Below are 24090 nucleotides of genomic sequence, written 5' to 3'. Positions count from 1 at the left end.
ATATTTCTCCTTGTGTGGCTTTAAGGGCTTGTAGAATTTTATACCCAACACCATTTCGTTGCAAACAAAACAATCAATAAAGTATTCGGTCAGTATTTCTAATTGGATATAGAAAAAATGGTAGAGTTAAAACGGCACAGAAAGAATGTGATTTGTCTTTTTTTTTTTTTGGCTATATATGCAAAATTAACTAACTCCTTAAAGTATTAATATACTTATCTGTTATTTCAGAGTAAAAATATCTGCTTCACCATGTAAATAATTTTTAAAAAGCCATTACAACATATTCCAGATTATAGTTTCATATTTCATCTGATCTTTGATCTGAGGCTTTGACGGTTATTCTACAAGCTATAAAGTATAAGTTAATAGTGTTTTCAACTGCATGTTACACAAACTCCCAAAAGGGTAGAAGAAATAAATTGGAGTTCATGTTTCTCACATAGTAAGAATTGTAGAAGTAGGTAGGTCTTAGCATTACTTTAACTGATCACAGATACAATCAAGGAACCAAGCCCTTTCTATTTTTCTGCTAGACTGTCATTAATTCATTGGCTTTCTCATGTTTGTCACCTTGTGGTTGTGCAATGAGTGCTCTATTGTCAGACAGCACATTGTCATATCTAGATTTAATATAGAATTATATTAGGAAGCTCAGTGCCAGCAGCAACCAGCCCCTTTTATTAGTAAAGTAAAAGCTTCATGGAAAAATATGCCATTTACCCCTCTTTAGAGATACTTGGGAAAATAGCAAAGTTGACAAATTGGTAATGCGATTGTCATTTTGGTTTAGACCAAATGACAAATTGTCATTTTGGTTTAAATTGTCAATTGGTCTAAACCAAATTGTCATTTTGGTTTAGACCCCACTTTACTTAGGCACAGACATAAGCTATATAGAACAATAATGGAATCTTGTTAGGAGGGAAGACATTATTAATACTCAAAGGATAGGTAGTTTACAAGTCCTGCCACATATATCAATGAAGTTAATTCAAGAACTGTGGGGAAAGATACAGACCAGATGTGGAGTTGAGTAATATTGATATGGAAGAGGAGAAGGGAAGTGCTGGGAAGGCAATGGTGTGATGCTCCACCCCTGGCCTGTGCTCACGGACCTAGGTGAGGAGAGGCACTCCTGCCTTCACGCCCAAATGTTGCATTTCTCAAGGCCACCCTGGCCTACCAGGCTCCCATCCTGTGTCTACAAAAATCCTGAGACCCTAGCAGGCACCACACAAGCGGCTGGACATTGAGAGGATGTTGAGAGGTGCACGCTTGTGGAAGACCACACGACAGATGCCGGCATTCCGGCAAACAGGCCATTGACTAGCGGAATGAGGCTGAGTTTGGCAGGTCAGTTGGAGGAGAGCCAGGGCTGCCTAGCAGCCTTACTCGAGGGGAAACCATCTCCCCTCTGGCTCCCCATCTCCTGAGAGCTACTTCCACTCAATAAATCCTCGCACTCATTCTCCAAGCCCATGTGTGATCTGATTTTTTTGGTATACCAAGGCAAGAACCTCATGATACAGAAAGCCCTCTGTCCTTGCGATAAGGCAGGGGTCTAATTGACCTAATCCAAACCATCTATAGACAGCTAAACTAAAACAGCACATGTAACACATGCCCACTGGGCTTTAGCTATAAACATTAAACCCTAGACACTGCCGTGGGGTTGGAGCCCCACAGCCTGCTTGTCTGTATCTTCCCCTAGAGGTTTGAGCAATGGGGCACCGAAGAAGAGAGCCACACCCTCCATCACATGCCCTGAGAGGGGGACAAGGGAACCTTTCCCCTTTCAATACAGATTAAATAATTAGACAATTTAAAGAATTCTGCCGTGTGTGTGTGTATGTGTGTGTGTGTGTGTGCATGTACATGAGAGAAAGAATAAAATATTGGTGAATGTCACAGGCCTACTAGTGACCTTTCATTTTTCTCTTCCCAGAATGTCTTTCTTTCTTAATGTTGTGACTGCATTATTACCGCCTTCTGGTTGAAGTTAGTTAGTCGTCCTACAGTAACAGGTAAGTACTCAATGTATCCGCTCTCTGAAGAAATGTAGTAAAAAGCATCCAACTTTGAACTCTGTACATCTGAGCCAGCCAGGTGGGAGGAGGTCCCTGGAGAAACTCCAACCAGCCTGCCCACTGAGGTGGAGCCCAGGGAAGTTCATGACTTTTGCAGCAGGGAGGAGCCTGGCCCCTCTTCTTCCTGTGTGGGGCCTGGGATTCAAGCTGTGAGCCTCACAGAAAAATATGCCATTACCCCTCTTTAGAGATACTTGGTAAAATAGACAGCAAAGTTGACAAATTGGTAATGTGATTGTCATTTTTATTTAGACCATTTCACCCAGGCATGGACATATGCTATGTAGAACAATAATGGAATATTGTTAGCAAGGAAGAAGCTATTAATAATCAAAGGATAGGCAGTTTACTAGGGCTGCCTCATGTATCATTGAAGTTAGTTCAAGAACTGTGGGAAAAGACACAGTCATTTTGATTTGCGGAGACTCCCTGTTTCCCCCTTTTCTTCTTTTTCATCCAAAAAAATCCCTGCTTTATTCACCCTCTCTAATAGTCTGCAAGCCTAAATTTTCGTAGCCATGGGACTGACAAGAACTCTGCATTTAGCTGAACTAAGGAAAATTCCTGCAACATTTTTGGTGCACAACGTCAGGGTTTGAGAGGTGGTGAGTGAAATGGGGACTCAAAACCTCTCACTGTTGCTTCTGAGCCTTTTCATCCTCGGACTTCTGAGGGTGGGGGAAACCATGCCCCCAACTCCCATCGCTCCTTGGCCTTTTCATGGCCTTTTCCTTCCTTTTTTGGGACCCACTTGTGAGTTCCTCCCTCCCTGCCTAGGGCTGGGATACATGGCCCAAGAATCCTGCACAGCCAGGTGGCTGGTTCCCAGTCAGGCACTGCTGCAACCTTCCCTTTCTCTCGCCAAGGGGTTCAGCTCTACCGGACAATAATTAAACTTTTCTCCTGATGGAGGAACCACTTGCCTAAGAATTAGAAGTTCTTCCCTAGGCATTTTTAAACTGTTTTTTTTTTTTTTTTTCTTTCCCCTTCTCCACTTTGTCAAGAGCTAAGTTTGACATTTTTTTTCCCCCCTTTATAAGATGTTTTACTAGGCCAGCTCTCCCTGGCAACTATCACCGTTTGTACGTTCTGCAAAGTTTTGGTTGTGAAATCAAGCCTCCATCTTGTTTTACATCCTGAGGTCATGGGTGGTAACCGTTGGCAAGGCTTTGTTGGGCAACCTTACCTTAGGGGATGAGCCCTCTCAGACTCCATATCTGCACATTTTCCTAGCCCTGTGTCTTCAAGGGTCTTACCCAGCGACTGGGTTTTCCTCTGTCTGTCGGTGTCTATACTGTATGTAATGTCTGTCAAAAGAGCTCTAATTAATTTGGCCTAAAGAAAGACAAGCACTTGGATCTAATATTTTTTAAAGGGAAGTTAAAAGCTGTGGAAACTTTCAGTTCATGTGACTTTAATCTTTAAGAAATAAAAAGAGCCTTAAAGATTATTAGTAAAATGCAGGTCAGATACAAGGTTTGCTAAGTGTTTTGAGGGCGCAAACTGCTTTTAGGGTTTTGAGAACTATTTCACCTGCCAGCTTCACAATTGCTAGGGCCTGGGGCCATATGGAACTAACCACGCCCTTAATTAAGAAGGCAAACCTTGGCTGCACTTATCACACAACTTAAACAACTTACCAAGTTTTCCTTAAAGTTAAAAATTGCTAGGAGCTAATTGAAACTACTAGAAATAGATTTCCACGAAAGGTGTGTAAGAACAGTACAGTGTGTTTTTTAGTAAAAGGTTATAAGAAGGCATGGAAATGTAAACTTTTGCTGGGGTTCAAAGATTGTTTTGAGTTAAATTAGGAAAAAGCTGAAAGTTCAAAGAAGCAGTGGAAGAATTGTGGGAATTCGTCTTGCAGAAGAGGTTATCTATGTGAACATACTAGCTAAATTCAAAAAAGTATTATATGGTTTTTCTGTAAATTGAGCATTGAAATAAAAGCATAACAAAGTTTTCTTAAGGTGCTAATCTGCTCTTTCACACAATTTGTAAAGGATTATAAAAGCTTTCTGCTTCTTTAAAATTTCCCGAGTCATGATTTTGGCAAAATAAATAACTTATGGTAATCTGGAATTCTATTTCATAATATCAAGTGTTTATCGAACGTATTTGACAGCCTTCCCCAAATCAAACTTCAGTTTCAAAATTGTCTTCCCTGGCATCTGGCTTTTCGAATACTTCATAGGGTCCCTGAAATGTCCAGAAAGGAGAGGTAAACAGGATTATTTCACATATTTAGGTACATGGGATTGCCAACATGATGCTCAATCTTCTTTAGGTTATGTCTTGGTGAATAATGCTAATATATGTTCCAAAATTTATGGGATGTCTCAAATTCTAATGTCTGAGTATATGCTATCAATCCTAATTAAGGTTGCTATGTTTAAGTTATTGTAAACCACAGAGATAACCAAACTTCTTTCTCAATTGTGTTTCTAACTGTAACTAACCTGGATGTTTTGCTATTCACAGAAAATTGTTGTATTATGTTAATCCTTTTCAAGAATATGGTTTATAATAAGCTGTAGGGCTCAAACAGGTTCTCTCAAATGCAGGCTTCTGGTAACTTTAGAGACTATGATGTTAAAGGAAAATGTACAGGACTCATGAAGAGCTAAAATGTCCATGAATATCAAGCAAAACAAGAGTTAACCAAATGGACTGAACTCAGAAAACTGAAGCAACCTTTTAACCTTTGTTTGGAATATTGCTGATCTTTTTTTTTTTTTTTTTTTTTCAGAGTCAAGGAAATTTACACTATTTACTTAAGCTATTTATTTAAACTATTTATGGCCTTTAATAATTATGTAAGTTTTACTCTTGGGATCAAAATTTGGAGCATGTTTGTTTTTTTTCTGCCTGATTCCTCTGAACTTTGGAAACTGTGAGTATTCTTAACTTATGGCAATATAGTTGTTTGCATCAGTGCAAGAAGAATTCATTTTTCTTTTGCCACAGGACACAGTTGGAGAATCTGGTAATTTTACCAAGGCTTTGACTGCAAGGGTATGCTTCCCTTTAAGGAGTCAATCTCTACTTGCAAAGTCAATAAAACCCCAGTGGGCAAACTGGCCTCATACCTTTGCCTACACAGTCCCTGTAGAGGGTTCCTGACCTGTATTTAGTAAAGAGTGTACTTTCTAACTGGTCTAGGACCTCCATGTTTATCTTGGGACCTTAAGAGGAGAGGATTACCCAACTCACAGGTGTTTGAGGATACTAACCCATGGCTGGGCTCAGCTTTAAAAGGTCTTATCTGAGACTCCTTGTGGAACAGAATTCCATCAAAGCCAATCCAAAAGGCCTATGTAGAAATCATTATTTTTGCTGCACTTTATGCAAATAATCAGGTCAAGTATAAAACTAAAGTCTATTTTGCAAACAACTCAGTCCTACAATGATTTATTTTTTAACAGACGTGAGGACTGGAGAGAGAGAAATTATGTTCAAAACTTATATCTTTGTCATTCAATTCTAAACTCACTGGTTGTTTTTAAGTTTTCATCTACATTTTAGAGTAACCCTGCTTGATTCTGTGAACCAACCAGCAATCCCTGGCTGCAGCTCAGAAAGAACAAAAGAGATGGGCAATGTAGAAATCTGGATAGATATTCTGTTGGGAGCAAGCCCCCCAAAGTCTGGCCATAAACTGTCCCCAAGACTGGCCATAAATAAAATCTCTGCAGCAATGTAACATGTCCATAACAGCAGTAACGCCCAAGCTGGAAGGTTGTGGGTTTAAGGGAATGAGGGCAAGGAACACCTGGCCAGCCCAGGGTGGAAAATTGCTTAAAGGCATTCTTAAGCCACAAACAAAAGCCTGAGCGATCTGTGTCTTAAGGGCATGTTCCTGCTGCAATTAATTCGGCCCATCCCTTGGTTTAGCTTAAGGGATACTTTTAGTTAATTTAATATCTATAGAAACAGTGCTATAGACTGGTTATATCTATATCTATAGACTGGTTTGCTGTTAATAAACATGTGGGTAAATCTCTGTTTGGGGCTTTCAGCTCTGAAGGCTGTGAGACCCCTGATTCCCCACTTCACACCTCTATATTTGTGTGTGTGTGTCATTAATTCCGCTATCGTCTGACTGAGCTGGTCTCGGCAATACTCTAGTTCTGAGCAATTATCCTGCAAATCCTGCCAGGTGATAGAATAAATAGGGAATAAATACGGTGCCCACCACCCAGAGGTTTCCTTTTTGGGAATGTAAAACCAAGGGAACCAACCAAAGCCAAGCACCATGCACCAGAATTCTAGCAAGCATAACTCTAGCTAGCAGTTTTCTGGATGTGTCACAAGACATTCCTTCCTCTTCCTTGGTGGAGGAGGACTCAGTTCCACAGTTTCACTTTAGCATTCAGCTTATAATGAGTCCATGTAACCCCTCAGGACACATTTTTGTCCCAAACTCAATTCCACACTTCAGGTCAAAGCCCTAGGAAGGAAAACTGGATCTGAGGGATCCAGAGGCAAATGACGACAGAGATTAAAAGGCACAGCACAGGTGACAACAGAGGTTAAAAGGCACAGCTCAGCACTGCCGATGAAGCCAACCCCAAGCCTCCTGTTTCACGAATGAAGACCACATTAATATCAATGGCATAAACCAGGTCTAGGGAACTCTAAGGCTACTGACAGTAGGTGAGAAAGAGACATAGGTGAGAACAGATGATTCCTATTCTCTAGGCCCCCCTGCTTCATGGGTGCAAGTCGCTTTGACACCTATGGTGGCACCCGCCAAGGTCGACGGAACTCGGGGATGCAAGGACAGAAGAGGGAAAGAGGACGCTCTTCTCTCTCCCCCTCACCCCGGTATCTGCTAGGAAGAGAAGGGAATCAGGGATGCCTGCTCCCCTCTTTCTCATCTTCAGTCTGTACCCCTTTTGAATGCATCCTGAACCCATGGAACTCCTTTGAAAAAATGACTTTTTTTGTATTCCTTTCTCCTCCTCTATTCTCTCTTCACTAATAGGTAACCGTCTCAGTACTATGGGACACTCCCCTCACATGCATCTTCCAAACTGGTAAGAGTTAATTTCTCAAACCTTAAACTGGTTGGCTTAGGATAGGGCTCAGGGGAAAGGAACCCAGAAGCCTGACGTGCCTTCAAAGTTTTTTTTAACCAGTTGGGCTTTTGGCCTCCCTCTCCCAGTGCAAACTGGTAAAAGGCTTCAGAATTTTTGAGCTGTCCTTGCCCTAGTGCTTGTTTTGTTTTGATACATGTTTCCTAATAACCCCGTCTGTTCTTGCCTTCAGGTCATCAAATTCCAGTCATGCAACTGGAACTTCTGACGATGGCCCCTTCTGCTGGGAACTCTTAGATCGGCCTCTGAAAGAGCTCTGACTGTTGTTTCCCCAAAACACTCCCTGGCAGCAGGAAGCAGTTAATATTGGTCTTTGGCCGTATCCTTATGCTAAGGGCAGTTAGATGTACTTCTTTAGAGGGGCGAATGAGACAGCTAGATGGGTGAGCGTCCCTGGAGAAACTCCTTCCAGCCTGCCCACTGAGGTGGAGCCTCAGGAAGGTTCCAGGACATTTGCAGCAGGGCAGAGCCTGGCCCCTCCTCTTCCTGTGTGGAACTTGGGATTCAAGCTGAGGGTTGGAAGCACTCGAGCATGGGACTCTAGCCTTGTAGAGATTGCCTGCTTACCCAGTAAAATCCTGCTTTTCTTCTTTTTCACCCAGTAAAATCCTGCTTTACTCACCCTCTGCAACTATCTGTGAGCCTAAATTTTTGTGGCCGTGGGATGGACAAGAACCCTGCTTTAGCTGAACTAAGGAAAAGTCGTGCAACACATCCAGTAGGATCTACCTTCTATGAAGGTTAGGGTCTATTGAGGATGAGTTAAAAACTAATGTTGATTTTATTCAAATTTCTGAAATTTCTTCTGAAAATGCTGTCATATTCCAAGAAACATTATGGCTGTTTTGTTTTTGTTTCGTTTTGTTTTGTTTTGCTTTTTGAGATGCAGTCTTGCTCTGTCGCCAGGCTGGAGTGCAGTGGCAGCATCTCAACTCACTGCAACTTTGCCCTACCGGGTTCAAGCTATTCTCCTGCCTCAGCCTCCTTAGTAGCTGTGATTACAGGCGTGTGCCATCACGCCTTTCTAATTTTTGTGTTTTTTAGTAGAAACGGGGTTTCACCATGTTGGTCAGGCTGGTCTTGAACTCCTGACCTCATGAGCTGCCTGTCTTGGCCTCCCAAAGTGCTGAGATTACAGGCGTGAGACTATGGCTGTTTTTAAAAATCAACTTGCACTCTGGTTACTAGCAGTTTGGTAGTCATTGTGAAAGTAAGTTTTTGCTTCATTTAAACATATATGGTGTACAGTAATTATCTTATTTGTTAAATCCCAAATAATTATTCCCCAAATTTAGACACCTATTCAAATCCATTAGACAATAGTCTATCAACCAAAACTAAATGAAAGCAATTTGAATTTTTATTTTCATCTCTCTTGAAAAAATTCAAATATGAGTTGATGACAAAATATTTTTAACTCCCGTCTTAAGACTCTCTCTAAACATCTCAAAAACTCTACTGTTACTAAGTCCACTTTACCTTTTGGCACTCCTGACCAATTTCTCTCCTGTTTCTAGATGTGTTTCCTAATTGTTCTTTTCAGTTGCAAATCATAGACTTTCATCTCTTCTGGTTTTTGTTCTCACACATTAACCTTGAACTTCATAATAATATTCAGGGGAAACGGGGCTTGACAAATCCTTCATAGAATAATGGTGGCAATAGCAGGGATTGGGTTTGGAAGGTAAAAGTACCTACTACATGAGAAGATGCTGTGAGCACTTGTGCATTAATATCTAAGGATCTTACAATACATGATAACACTGTGTTTTCTTCATTATGTTAAACAAATCAGCAGCAGTGGTGTATAAGCATTGGAAGACTGAAGACACAAAAAGTACTGAAAGACCTAACGAGAAACGACAGTGGAAGAAAAAAAGTAAAGAAGAGGACATAAAAGGGGGTTTAAACCAATAGTGGGGAAGTCAAACTGAAGAGATGCAGTTTAATGGGCATAAGGTTTCAGACATGCAAAATAAAAACAGTTCTATAGATCTACAGTACAATATGATGCTTATAGTTGACAATTATTACACGCTTAAAAATTTGCTAAGAGGGTAGTTCTCATGCTGTGTATTTTTTTAACCACAATAAAAAAAATCACTGTGGCATGAAAAGGGGTCAAGGGAATACAGATTTGGATCAGCTATTTACACACCATTTCAAAACAATGGAAATAAAAACTTAAGAAAAAAGATGGAAATCACTAGTCAAAGAAGCTAAGTTAGTTCCTTTGGTGAAAGCTTGTTTGCCTGCAGCAAACCAGGAAATAAACCTGGATATCAGTCAAGCTAGGTATTTTGTTTGGGGCAATGATGTTTAATGTATTAAGGGTGACTGATCAAAGAAACCAGTGTAAATGTCCACAGCCTGAGGTTTCCCAGAATTGTTCAGTGCCTATGGTATTCTCTCTGTTTAACAATGATTGTGCATGTGATATATTATTATTATTATTATTATGTTTTTTTGGTTGAATCTCAACATAACTTTTTGGGAATAATACTTGATAAAATTTCGGTTATTCCAAGGAGTTCTAGTTTGAGTAATATTAGTTTCATAAAACTATCTATGAGGATCTATAAAAGGTGTCTATATTATTATTCTATATATAGCATCATGATATCAGAGAATATCAGGGTTGAAAGTGACTCTGAAAGTAATTGAGGATAACCCCCTGTCTGATGCTTGAAGTCTCTACAATATCACAGACAAGGTTATGGAAACAAGTTTTTGCTATTAAGTAAGAAAGAAAACTTCATGTAAGTACAAATTAAATTCTAAGTTATATGTTGAATTTTCTCATAACCTGAATTATTTAAGTGTGAATTAGTTGTAATTGTTAAACAAGTAAACAAAATAATTGTTAGTTATTAGTTTTAATTGTTAAACAAGTAAACAAAAATAATGAAAAGTGAATGTGAAATCTCACCAAGAATTCATATTTGGTGATATCGTTACTCACAACACGCAGCTAACATTTGTATGAAGAATATTAAAAGTTCAACTAAAAATAAAGTATTCTATCATATTTAAGTTTTCATAGATAATAATAAAATGTTTGATAAACATTAAAATAGTAAGCTCATAAGTAATATAATTATTTGATATGCCAAAAATAGAGTCTCATAACGAAATAACAAGAGTGAGGGAGTACAAATGCTTCAGTGATGCTGATTAAAGTGTAACTGCTTTTCAGGGAGGAGGAAATGAAACCAAGATGTTTTGAAGAAACAATGTTGAGTTTTGCATAAATAAAGAAGTAGAATGAAATTGAAAAGAATTGTGTACGTTTATTGACGGAGAGTTTCTGCAATATGCTATGGCAGTCCATATGCTTATCAATTATGAGAATTTTGACTTTCGGCTCTGGAAAATATGAGAAATATAGGCAATTACTCTCTGAAGAAAGGAACTCTTTTACCATCCATATGTTATTAATGCCCAGCAGGGCAAGGCAACTTCTATTAAGTGAGCAGCCAGTAATGCTTTATTAACATATCTTTACTAAAGACCAATCTTTGGAAATATTTCACATATAGCATTAACCCCAAACTGTACACTTCAAACATTTTATTTTTCACTTAAATAGAAATTATATTAAGCTTATTCATTACTATATGTTAATCAGTTTGCAAAGACATCTTCCTGCTTGTCCATAAGCGATAAGCAAAATTAATGATTTAATTTTTATTTTAAAACTCTTCATTGTTGACAACTACCATATGTTTTAAGCAAAGTAATTAGGGGTGTGTGTGTGTGTGTGTGTGTGTGCGCGCGCGCGTATTTGAGAGGGATTGGGGAAAATAATGCAATTATTATATAAAGTGATCATTTCTAGATTGAGGCGTAAAGACTTAAGTAGCTCAAGATAATGAATTCATTCTATATGTGCTTTTCTCTCATCATCTATCGCTCTGTAGTTGTTTTACCTCTAAGCTCTTGAACTTTCTACAAAGTTGTGAAATAATAAATGTATTATTTGCAAAGAATAAACCTCATAGACATTTTTCAGAAACATTAATTAGGCCTAATAACATCCAGCAATTGTGATATTCTACTACTGTAGGATTTTTTTTGTCTCCCATCTACTCCCCCTTTTTTTTTTTAAGAAAAAAGAAATTTCTTCAGTGTTTTAGAGCATGCTTTTGGCAGAAAAATTAAAGATACTTGTTTTGTTCTCAGCCTGCCACTGGCATGCTGTGTGATGCCCTTATACTCTCTTTGCCTCAGTTTCTCCCATTACTGAAATAAAATTATAATGGTTGCCACTTTAAAGTCTCATAGGGTTGCTCTGAGAAATAATGAGAATAGTGTGGTGTAGTTTGACAGAATGAGGCAAGAATTCTCGAACATTAAAGAGAATTCAATATAGATGTTTTAATAAGAAAAATGTTTCTCTTAAGCAATTGTGTAGCAGTGTACTGTCTGATTTCATTAGCTATTTCTCACTAAAGCTTATTAGGGAAATTTGGTTATTCAGGCCATTTTAGAAAATAAAGGAAATTTAAATATTCATGGAAAAAGAGAGTGTGTACATGACCCTTGAAAATAAAGCATTATGAACCAAATGGAAATTTTTAAATGGTTTAGTCTGTTACCTTTTTTATTCAAGCTTGCTTTATTATCAGACATTTTAGCAACCTGAAATTTTACTATAATATCTAAAATTCTTCAGAGAAATTCCAGAAAGCTCGGAAATTTCTCAGTACCATATGTAAATATAAATGTAAAGAGCAATAAATAATCAATTTTATAACAAAGTATTTTATGTCTCAAATTCTGAGTACCAAAGTTGACTATTGTTAATGAAATGTTTAAATGGAATGATTGTAGGAATGAATATTGGAAATTTTTGTCCTTTTTCTTCATTTTTTTTTTTTTCTATTTCTTCCCAGAACCATGAGTGAGTGATTGGGTATATATTCATTTCATGTCATATAGTGTAACAGAGAGTTTTTATTTATTTTATTTTTCTGGAGAACTACTTAGTACATAGCAAAACTATTCTCTCCCTAGACAAATATAAAACCTAGGTTACAGTAGAAATTTGAAAAGACATCAACTGAAATAACACATATGTTTGTCTTGGATCTTTAAAATTGAAGGAAAAATTGCTGCTTTACCAATCACATAATTTTGTTTTATGACTAAAGCTACTTTAAAAACCAGACTATTACTTATTTTCGCAAACTGTAACCTCAGATAGTTTTATGTTCTTGAGTCAGGTGTATCTTGGTCATACGTCCTCTACTACTTACCCCAGTTTTTTCCTTAAAATTTTCCAAAGAGCTTCAAGAATGATAGAGGCTACAAGGTGCTTCCAAGAACCATATAAAGAGGGAGTAAGGTATACAAAATAACTTGTGCAACATTTTTTTGTTGTATTCAGTTTTTTCAAAGTTATTTCTACATGACACTTTGTAATATTGTGATCACTTTCCAAAAGAGATGTGACCTATAGAAAGAAGTTGTAAAATGTTTCTCATACATTACTTCTCTCTGAAATTTCAAATGCAACTTCATGATGACCTTCATAGAATAAAAGTGTTCATATTTGTACTCTACTGTTTTTATTGTTGCAGTAATGATGGTGGTATATTGCTTTCTAAAAGACACATAGTAAAACAGGTTAAAAAAAGTCTCACCAACATAAAACTTTCTTTTCCTGCATGTATACTTCCAGGCAACTAAAGATAATGATTCCAAACTAATTTGAAATACCTATGGAGAGACAGAGAGTGCAAATGAATTTGTCATAATTTGAGAAGGAAATGGAGTATTGTTTGCTATCACATCTGGTGACACACAAGTGAACAGGGCTAATGTTCCTCCCATAATGAAATGGAAATGTTTGTCAATAGGTTTGACATACACCTACCACCTACAGGAGCATTACCTTGATATTTTGCTTAAAAAAAAAATATGCTGTTTTTAACAGCACACCCAATGACGGATGGTTTTATATCTTTCTACAGTGTGCTAGGTTGGTGTTCTGGAGCCAATGCACATTTAATAATGAATATTTTTTCTTTTCTTTCTTTCTTTTTTTTTTTGAGACAAGGGTCTGACTCTTGCCCAGGCTGAAGTGCAGTGGCACCATCTCAGCTCACTGCAACCTCTGCCTCCTCAGCTCAAGTCATTTTCCCACCCCAGCCTCCACAGTAGCTGGAACTACAGGCATGCATCACCGTGTTAGGCTGATTTTTGTCTTTTTTGTAGAGATGGGGTTTCGCCATGTAGCCCAGGCTGGTCTTGAACTCGTGAGCTCAAGCGATTCACCTGCCTCAGCCTCCCAAAGTGCTGGGATTACACCATTCCTGGCCTCTATATCTCTAAAGGTACTAGTTTTCCCTCAGTTGCAAAAAAATCATAAATTTAAAATCATGTTGGCTAGTTTCTCTAACTCTTCTATAAAATCAATTACTAAGTATTGTAGACTCTTTTCAGATAAGTCATCTTCCAAATATCTCATCTTTTCCATTCTCCCTGCCATTGTTTTAGTTCAGAGCCTTATTATTTTGTATCTAGAATACCTTCATAGCCTTTCCTACTACCATAGTCTTGCCTTCATATGTGTCCTCCAGAAGATTAATCTGGTGAGCCAAAATATTTGACCAGGCTCAAAATAATTAAATGCTCTCCTTTGTTTATAAGAATAAAGTCAAATGCTTTAAACTGATATTCAGTTCCTGCCATAATCAGGCTTCAGTGAACTACTCATTTATTACTAGAGTAAAAATATGTATCTCAAATAATTTGTGTGCTCCTTACCACCTCCCCCTACATCCTTAGACTTAATCATTCTCAGGGGGGCAATTATATCCACCATCCAAAACACAGCTCAAATCCCATTTGCCTGGTGAACTGTCACTCCAACAACTGATCTATAAGTTAGTTCTTCTTTTAAGTCTTCACTGTTCTTACCACTCATACTTACAGTTGCCATTTGGTGGGTTGCTATTACTTAAAATTTAGTAAACCTTCTTAATCTCCCCAAGGAGACTTTAAGGTCCTGGAGAAGAATACTCTTTTCTTTTCTTTTTTTTTTTTTTTTTTTGAGATGGAGTCTCGCTCTGTCACTCAGGCATCTCAGCGCACTGCAAGCTCCACCTCCCGGGTTTAGGCCATTCTCCTGCCTCAGCCTCCAGAGTAGCTGGGACTACAGGCGCCCACTACCTCGCCCTGCTATTTTTTTTTTTTTTTTTTTTTTGTATTTTTAGTAGAGACGAGGTTTCACCGTATTAGCCAGGATGATCTCAATCTCCTGAACTCGTGATCCGCCCGTCTCGGCCTCCCAAAGTGCTGGGATTACAGGCTTGAGCCACCGCGCCCGGCCTCCTTTCTTTTTTATATTAAATTCTACAAAGTACCATTGGTAGATTTCAATAAACATTTTTATAAAACATTTAAAAGAGCAGGAATAAAAGCAACAACAAGAAAAGTGGCAACAGATGACAAACCTTGACCACTTTCTAAATCTGCTCTGATGAACCCTAATAAAAATCAATTAACTCACTAGTGAGGTTTATCTTCATGCTGATGTAATAATGTAATTCCTGATAGTGAGCTGAAAACACACACTTGAAATAGAAATTTACTTCTCCAGATATAATTCCATTGTTGTAGTTCGTTTCATCTTAGATCTTCTACTTGGCTCATTGTCCTTTCTTACCCTAGAAAGATTGACCCATTAAATCCCACAAAGTTCTCAAGATAATTTGGTAGCATATATGTAATAACTTCCATCTGAAAAGCTCAAAACATAACATCTAATTCTTGTTAGAACAACTAACAATTAAAAATCCAAAGTTAAAACCAGATGAGAGAATATTTAACAGAATGACCCTAGATTGCCTAGTAATATGCTGCAGAGGCAAAAAAAAAAAAAAAGGAGGTCACTTATCTATGTAGAGCTTTGCATTATAATGATAGATTTAACTTCTTTTAACAATGGAAACTTTCTGAGTTTACATTTGGAACGAAAATAGTAAACTACTCTTAAGAAGTATAGTATGAACAAAATACAAGGGAAATCAGTAACAGAGCCATAACAGAGCTTTCCACTTTAAATAGTTTGGTAAAGTTACATACTCCAGTTTCCACTAACTGACATGTGTGAAGTCTAGTTCTCATTATCATAAACGTTTTGAAAGTATAATGCTACCTTTGTAGAGGCAACTCTGCTTATGAGATATTGGAACAAGTTGATTCATAAGGCACTGAAAATGATAATCCAACCCTCTAGAATAAAACATACAAAACAACCCGCAATATTATGCAAAACTATTACTGATGAGAATGCCTCTTCATTCCTGTCTTATATTGCTCTCCTGCTCTATTCCATTTAGAGATAAGAAAATAGACCTTCTATAAAAATGTCTCCTAAGGGATTATGAAACTTTTGTGAGAGTGAGAGAGGGAAGAAGAAATTGTTCATAAACATAATGGGGATCACTTGGCAATTACTGAATCTACTTGTCCAGTATCCAGTTGTTCTAATTTTAGAATTGCCAAAGTTGATATCTAGTTCAGATAAGAATTGGAAATGAGCGAAAACCACACAGTTATGATCCTGCTTTCTTTGCCCTTTCTCCCTGCTCCCCTACATGTAACCTTTCACGTATTTATTTTGTTATCCACATTCTTTTTGAAGTATGTTGTTAAACCTAAGACCTCATAAAGTAAATCCTTAGAGTTATGAAAAAAGAAACTGAGGTCATTTTAAAGTTGTGTGGCTAATTTACAATCTGAACGTTTTTGCATTTTTCTCATGTTAAAGAAATTTTAAAAACTTATCAATAGATTTCTTTGTGGCTTTTACTAATGAAGTTGTATTTTTTTCTACCCGTGGTAGGTGTTGAATAATTTGAATGGGAATTTGAAGGTTCATGGCTTCCAAACCAGCAGGAGTTAAGGCTTAATTGCTTGGAAATACATTTTCATGGCTGATACCAGTAACAGAAAAATGTCTGTATGTCAAGAGACTCTGTACTAATCAGTTAACCATAACATGTGCCACCCCATACCTAGGGCCAATGTAACTGTTAACAGCTTGAAGCTATTAAAAATGTACCAGTGGAAAACTTTCTTATACTTTTTTCACGAATGTGCTTCTTCACTCTAAATAAAGGAATAGAGAAATTTTATACTTAACTACTGTCAGAGAAAAGGAAAGTACATTCACCTAGTTTGCTTCAAAACATTACATCCAATGGTGTTTATTAAGGTAACACTTTGAAAGTCACTCAGTTGCTAATAAGCTCTCTCTATGTCAACTCAGAGGCTGCCTATTAGATCTAGTTACACTCCAGAGACAGGGATTTGATTTCCAGCTCTGGAGATCAGGTCAAAAATTGCAATAACAATTAGTAATTAGTAGTTAGATCTCCATTTACCACATTAGAAGGTCACTCCTCTGAAGCATTTGGTCTCATGAGAAAGGAATATGGGAGACCATCAACGGTTGACACTTTGAAATCAAGAAAAGAATCTAAGATTCTCCTTGAAATCCTTTGGCACTTTAAGTGTAAATTTCTTAAGATCTCATTTTTATAGAATTAATTAGTGGATTTAGGTCTAAATCCTAAGTTTTACAGCAACTCATACTATGTAACAAAACAATACTCTTATTTTTAATAAGACATAAATTTCATCTTTAAAGTGGTGATCTCCCTGTGAACCTGGATAAAAAGATAAAATGTGAATAGTATTTTAAATGCTACTATCCTCCTAAAATATTATTAAATAATTGAAAATTTAAAATAGTGTAATATCAAATAGAGTCATGTTTTATGGTATGAATGTGACTAGTGCATGAAAGTTTGCAGACAAAGTAAATCTCAGTTCGCAAACTAAGATATGTGGAAAATGCATTTTCTTGATTTTTTAAAGCAAGTTGTCTTCTGCTGTTTATTGTATGTCCCTAAGAATATAATTAACCTTAATTATTATTTGAACTTCTATCCAGTCCTCCACTTGACAACATGTTCCAGGTTCTTGGATCTTACACAGCATCAAAACAATTGGGTCGTGTGTCGCAGTCTGTGTTCATCAGTCAACAGTTTACCAACTTGACTGTGAAAATCTTCCATTCACTTATTTGTGCCTGTTCATCAGGTCTGGAAGACTTGCTGACTTCATACAGTGGCCCTTAAGCTATGATGACAATATATGAGACAGAATCATTGGTGCTTCCATTACTACAGCCTGAGGTGTCTTTTGGAGTGTATCTTTCTGGGATCTTACTGTCTTCACCAGAACATTGTCAGAAAATAGGACCCCAGCTTCTATCACTCCAGAGCATATATAACTCTCTCCTCTTGACAGCTAAGAGAATGTCTTTTGAGCCTGAAGGAACCCTTTCTCCTTCCTGTTTCACCTAAGATGCCTATCTTTGTCATATACTAAAATTATTAGAAGACAAATTACAGGACATTTTATAAATTACTACTGTGTTCAGATTTACCACATACCTCTTTTGAGGCACTAAAGCACAGAGCTAACCAACTATCTTAGTGGAGTGAAGGGAAAAAAAAATTAAAAGCAGAAGAATTAAACATAAGTTAACATCCCAAAGTATTATCCAGGTATAATTATAGAATCAATATTTTGAGAAGTCAAGACATAGGTTATATGAAATGTTTTGATGATTATTTTGAAAATGTTAAAAACAACACGAATTATTTCTAGTATCAGGTAAGTACTAGAAATTTCAAAGGCAAACATTAATCTTATACATATAAAATGTAGGTATTACTAATGATTTAAGGAAGAATTTTACCGCTAGAATCTTTCCCAGCAAGTCTATAAGTTTTATAAAAATAATAGTAAAGTTCTAGCAAGAAAGGATCTTTCTGGAATTAAAAATTGCATAGGTTAAGAACTTTGGGGTGCAAGAAATAAAAGCTTTCCTTAGGTTACCTTAAGTAATGGAGTTTTAATACTCCATTTTAAAGATCACCAGAATTTTCATATTGCAGGAGTTTGTGATGGGATATCTTGTTGGAAAGAAGAGCTAAGTAAGTGGTCTCATATTTTCCTTCTATAACATAGTCATTGCTTTTACTTACATTGTTTGAACTCTTTCATCCCACTGATAGAGCAGAAAATTAATAATAACATATATTAGCATGTTGACATCTAATATGGTTTGGCTGTGTCCTCACCCAAATCTCAACTTGAATTGTGTCTCCCAGAATTCCCCTGTGTTGTGGGAGAAACCCAGGGGTAGGTAATTGAATCATGGGGGCCTGTCTTTCTCAAGCTATTCTCGTGATAATGAATACGTCTCACAAGATCTGATGGGTTTATCAGAGGTTTCTGTTTTTGCTTCTTTCTCACTTTTCTCTTGCTGCCACCATGTAAGAAGTGCCTTTCACCTTCCACCATTATTCCGAGGGCTCCCCAGCCATCTGGAACTGTAAGTCCAATTAAACCTCCTTTTCTTCCCAGTCTCAGGTATTTCTTTATCAGCAGCGTGACTATGGGTTAATACAACATCCAAATAGAATAAGAGAAATAAGTAGTTGACTTTTTGAAGAAAAACAGGTGTAAAACTGAAACAGAATCAATAGCCCAAAGACAGCAAGAGAAAAAATAATAGTTCATTTTAATCTCAGTGCTCTCCATAACATATAATTGAAAGTGAAAGTTTGCTTTTTTACAAAAAGAATGTTATAATTTGCATATATTTGAAAATAAAGGCAATTAGCTTTAGAGTTAGCATTAAGGAAGTACCATATAAGCCATGTCAAATAAGGTGACCCAGGACACTCCTTCACCTCCTACATTGTGATACCATGCATATTATATGTATAGGCCTAATTTTGATATAGAAATAATGAGCAATGTGGGCCACACGGAGATCGTACTGAGAAGGCACACAGACAGGCACTAAAAAAAAAAAAAAAAGCTATATGTAGTTAAAGGTAGAAATAAAGGCATGATTTTGAGTTTTACACAAATATCTAAATTCAAATATATACATTTAACAACTCTGGTGATATCTACAAATGACTTGCTTCGATGGCTGGATTTGGACAAGTCAATATGTTTATAATTGATGTCATTATAATTCCATTTTGCCTTACCTATCTGCTTAGTTGCATAAAAGAAACTATAGACTGTGAAAATAAGCATAGCCTTTTCTTTCTTATTTTCTGGAATTATAGTGATCCAAATAGTCATAGCACTTCCCTGGCCATAAGCCCTGGAGTTTAGGCCTGTTCAGATAGAAGAAGTTTAATAGTGAATAGCATCATCAGGACACAGCAATGGTTCTGGAAATCCAATAGCAGCTTAATATATTGACAATTTTCTGTTAGTATATCAGCCAGAAAATTACATTCTCAAGCAATTAAACCTTATCTCTTGCTGGTTTTGAAGTCATGAACCATCAAATTTCCTACTTTTGTTAATCAGCCTCTATTCTTGGTCCAAACAGCTATGAGTACAGACAGGGTGATTTGGTAGAGAAAGTACGTAAAGAGCTGACTAGAGAAATTGTTCCAATCCTCATGACTTTAGGCAAGACCGTTTTCCTCAGAAGCAGTTCAGGCCATTTCTAGGACTTGGAGCATAGTGGATTCCTTTGCTGTATGTGAATTTATAGAAAATAAAGCTTAAAGGCATATCAGTTGAGAAAGAAATCTTATTATATAACAATCATTGGAAAGTGATCTTAGCATTTATAAACCAACTTTAAAACAAAAAATAAAATGTAAAATGCATAAAACAAAAAATTAAATTTTAATATCAAATTACTTTTGGAGGCATATAATCTCTATTTTATTTTATATATTATTGATCAATGTGTAAATTATGTAGAAATTGTATATTAAACTTTTAATATGTATAATTTGTGCACTGAATAAATACTGGGCCTTAGACACTACCAAGGGTTATCTTTAACACTGAGACTATAGCACTGCCAAAAGTATATTCTTTTTCTTCGGTGAAAAGCATACTTGATCCCCAAAAAATCCATAATAGCTACCCTATTGTGGTTATGGTAGAAAATTAGAACTTTCTTTAAGAAATATATTATTATATTCTCTTCCATTATGTTTCAATTTGTGATTCTCCATGGTGTTTTCCGTTGGCTCCAACTTCTGGGAGCTTCTGGGCACATCTTGGCGATGACTGACAGGCTGCTTTCGATAGTCTTATTAGCAACAACATCTCTTAGTTGAAGTCCCATATGTAGTTTAGCTATTAGTCCACTCTTGGCAGCCTCAGATGCCATTGAGACAACAATTCTCATACATTGCCCTGTCATTTGACTCAGGTAGGTTTATTCATGTCTTAATGCATATTTTTAAATTATCCTTGAGATTTCCTCTTTCATCCATGGATTGTTTAGGACTGTATTAGTTCCCAAGTATGTAGAAGATGGAGTAGACACACTTTTTTCCTATTCCTTCATCTACGTATAGCTTAAAATCAAGACATTATATATATATAGAACATAAGAAAGTTCTACAAAGTGAAGATAAGAAGGCAGATTGGCTGTGGACTTTGGGACCAAGGAAACAGCAGAGTGGTGATTTTGCTCTGTTTTCCTCTTCCTTCCTATATCCCAGGCTTAGAGCAGAAGAAGTTGGCAACCCTGAAACACCAATCCGTGCAGAACAAAAAGAAAAAAGAAAAACAAAAAACAAACAAACAAAAAAATGCACACTTAACAAACAAAAAACCCGCCATCGCCGTCAAAAGTATGTTCTCTCTCTCTCTAACCAAATAACTAGGAATTGGGCAACCCAGAATGACATAAATTTTAGACCACTCTACTTCAGTCAAACACCACAGAAAAAATATGGCTCCCCCATCACCCATGACAGCAAAGGCTGAATGGTGAGCTGAGATTTTGACACTCTTCAGGCTATAATGAGGTACCCCAGTACCCTCTCCAATGTGGTGTTATATAAAGGTTTCAAGTATTACTGGAGGCTGACTGAAGAACCTAGACTTTCATACATACAGGGAAGAAATGAGGGAATACACCCACTTCTTCTATTGGGGTGGTGTCAATGAAAGCCAGCTAAAATGCTGAAGATACAGCAATAAGCAAGATAGGTTATGACTTTTTCTCTCTCCTGAAGTGAATATTTTAGTGGAGATCTGGGTCCAAAGTTTCTAATATTAAACACTGTAGTATTAGGTTAATGTATGTTAAAGAATGACTGTGTCTCTTGCTACAGATGTATAAAACAAAGGTAGTCCTATAGCTAAAAACAGACAACTGAACAAAAAATGTCTTATGTGCCAAGATGAAGAAGCAAGGCAAGAGAAAAGTAGTACATACTAAAGCAACGTAGATGACCATGAGGTATCCACATGTCTTGATAAAGACTGATGACTATCTGTCCTTATAGAAAATATTTCATTTAATTATGCCTAGGAACATATATGTTTATGGAGTACTTACATAGCATAAGGCAAAAGAAAACACACCTTTTAAAGATGCAGAGCAGCTGAATAATGAATGGGTGATATTAATGACTGATATATTCTGATTTAGATGTTAATTTAGTTAATTTAGATGAGCCTACTCTTCCCATAATTCTAACAGCTTTAACTATGCCACAGATTTTCTTGTGGATGAGGTTTATGTTAAACCATGACTGGTCAATGGTGGAAATTAAGGATAAACAGGACTAAATATCTTAAAATTTTGAACTGTAGAAAAATCATAACACATTTTTTCATTAAATTTTGATACAAGATGTGTCTCTTTAAGATCCCAACCATGAGGATTTATTATAAAATTAGTTCAAATGTAAAGCAGAACTAGCACATGGATTATGAGGATGATATCAAACAAAGATATCAAGAGCATGTAATTAGTTTTTGAGTAATTAAAAAACAGGAGTAAAAGTTATTTTACATTCTGATATAATTTTTTTAAAAACTGATCTATATCAAAGGTAGACATTTGGAGCTACACATATGACCCATCTTTAGAATATCTCACTTCCCTGGTTTTTGCTTTTGTCTTTTTTACCTGTAATAAGAAAAGCTTCAAACCCTTTGGCTAGTATTACTTGTACATAGCAAGTTGGAAAACACCTCTTATAGTAACCTTGAAAGTAAGAAAGTCTGTTTATTTTTGATGGAACATTTATTAGTTATGTTGATCCTGCAAATGTTAATGTCAAAGAGATAAACTATATGAATAATAATATTTTCTGTGATCTTGATAAAAGAAATAGTTTTAACATAATAAAGAGATGCATATTAATATATTATCACAACATTTAAAAAGTTTTGTAAACAGTATGAATTAAAAGTCAGATATTCACAATTAAAAATAGAAGACAAATGATCAGATTTGGAAAGGCTGTTGAACAGCCGTGGACATTTTTGTAGTGCACAGAAAGGCTAATGTTTAATGTGGTACTGTACCTTGGCACACTTATATCATTAACAAACATTGAGGAGAATGGATTCTCATTACAAAATTTTCAAATTATGTAACATAACGGGAAAATGGCATTCAATTATTATGCCAGGTCCTGACACTACAACATTTTTACTTTTTTATATTTCTCACAGCTGGTGAAGAATGGCTATCTTGTCAATGCTGGCAGATACATATTTGTTTCTAAATCAGTGGACATTTGTACTGGAAAGGGTTCAAGTACCTTCATCCTGTTCATTGTTACCTTATGCCTATGGAATTTTACTGTACCACTCTGTAATAAAATCTTGTCTCTTGGCTATTTTGTTCAGAAACCTGCAGTGATTTCCTACTTGCCTTCAAAATGAAGTTCTTTAACTTTGGCCACAGTCAAGCACATGGTATTTCTAGTGGCCATCTTCTTAACACAGTTATCTTCTACTCTCCTCAACCTACCTCCTCATCAACATCTGATTCTCCTGACTTTCATGTATATCTTGCATGTATGCCTTTCTCCACATGTATCCAGCTGTATTATTCTGTTCTCACGCTGCTAATAAAGACATATCTGAGGCTGGGTAGTTTATAAAGAAAAAGAGGTTTAATGAACTCACAGTTCCACATGGCTGGGGAGGCCTCACAATCGTGGTGGAAGGTGAAGACAAACAAACGCATGTCTTACATGGCAGCAGGCAAGAGAGCATGTGCAGGGAAACTGCCCCTTATAAAACCATCAGATCTCATGAGACTTACTCACTATCATGAGAACAGCAAGGGAAAAACACGCCTCCATGATTCAATTACCTCCCATTGGGTCCCTCCCACGAAATATGGGGATTATGGGAGCTATAATTCAAGATGAGATTTGGGTGCAGGCACAGATAAACCACATGACCTCCTATTACCATTCCCCTTCTGTATTGTCTTCTCCAAATTAACACCACTTTTCAAGGCCTGGCTCAAATGTCACTTTCTCCAGGTGTCTTCCCAGGTTTTTCTCTTTTTTCCTCTGTTCTTCCAGTGTTCTTGTTCCCATGACTATTATATCTCAGTATATTTAGCCTTGTATTCAAATTGTAGTTTAAACTGCCCTTCTCCCCATTATTATTAGGGCTTGTGTTGTGTTTATATTTCTATAAATTGTATTACCTTTCACATTGTGTTTTTCCTATCGTACTTCTGAAGAAAATAATGTTTTATTGTTGGTCAAAATTAATAATTCATTGAAATATACCAAATGAATGCATACAAAATACACTTGTAGGTTTTATTAGATCTCTGACTATAGCAGACCCAGATCCAGTTGCCGTGTGATTTTTGCAATATGAATTGCAGTTCATATTGCATAGATCATTCACTATCAGACCAAGTCTGTTGATTTGTGTTGAATTTTAGAATCCATGAATATGCATATATTAGATATTGAGGTTAAAACAAAAATCTTTATTAGGGAATTAAGGCAGGATATTTGTGAATATTTCATACCTAAATAGGACTATGCTAA

At 36.6% G+C, this 24090-nt stretch overlaps 1 long non-coding RNA gene across 2 annotated transcripts in view; it reads left to right on the top strand.

Moving 5' to 3' along the window:
* The window catches only part of LOC123568047 (uncharacterized), a 114559-nt gene extending 98290 nt beyond the window's left edge, over nucleotides 1-16269 (top strand). For both annotated transcript variants that reach the window (XR_012428214.1, XR_006691259.2), the window contains 2 exons: nucleotides 13409-13527; nucleotides 16044-16269. This is a non-coding gene — a long non-coding RNA (uncharacterized lncRNA). The remainder of the gene's footprint in view (nucleotides 1-13408; nucleotides 13528-16043) is intronic.
* The last annotated feature ends 7821 nt before the right edge of the window (nucleotides 16270-24090 follow it).

The sequence above is a fragment of the Macaca fascicularis genome, chromosome 1 (assembly GCF_037993035.2).
Source record: "Macaca fascicularis isolate 582-1 chromosome 1, T2T-MFA8v1.1".
Taxonomy (NCBI): Eukaryota; Metazoa; Chordata; class Mammalia; order Primates; family Cercopithecidae; genus Macaca; species Macaca fascicularis.
The sequence above is the reverse complement of the archived record's forward strand: the minus strand, read 5'-3'. Positions and strand labels throughout refer to the sequence as shown.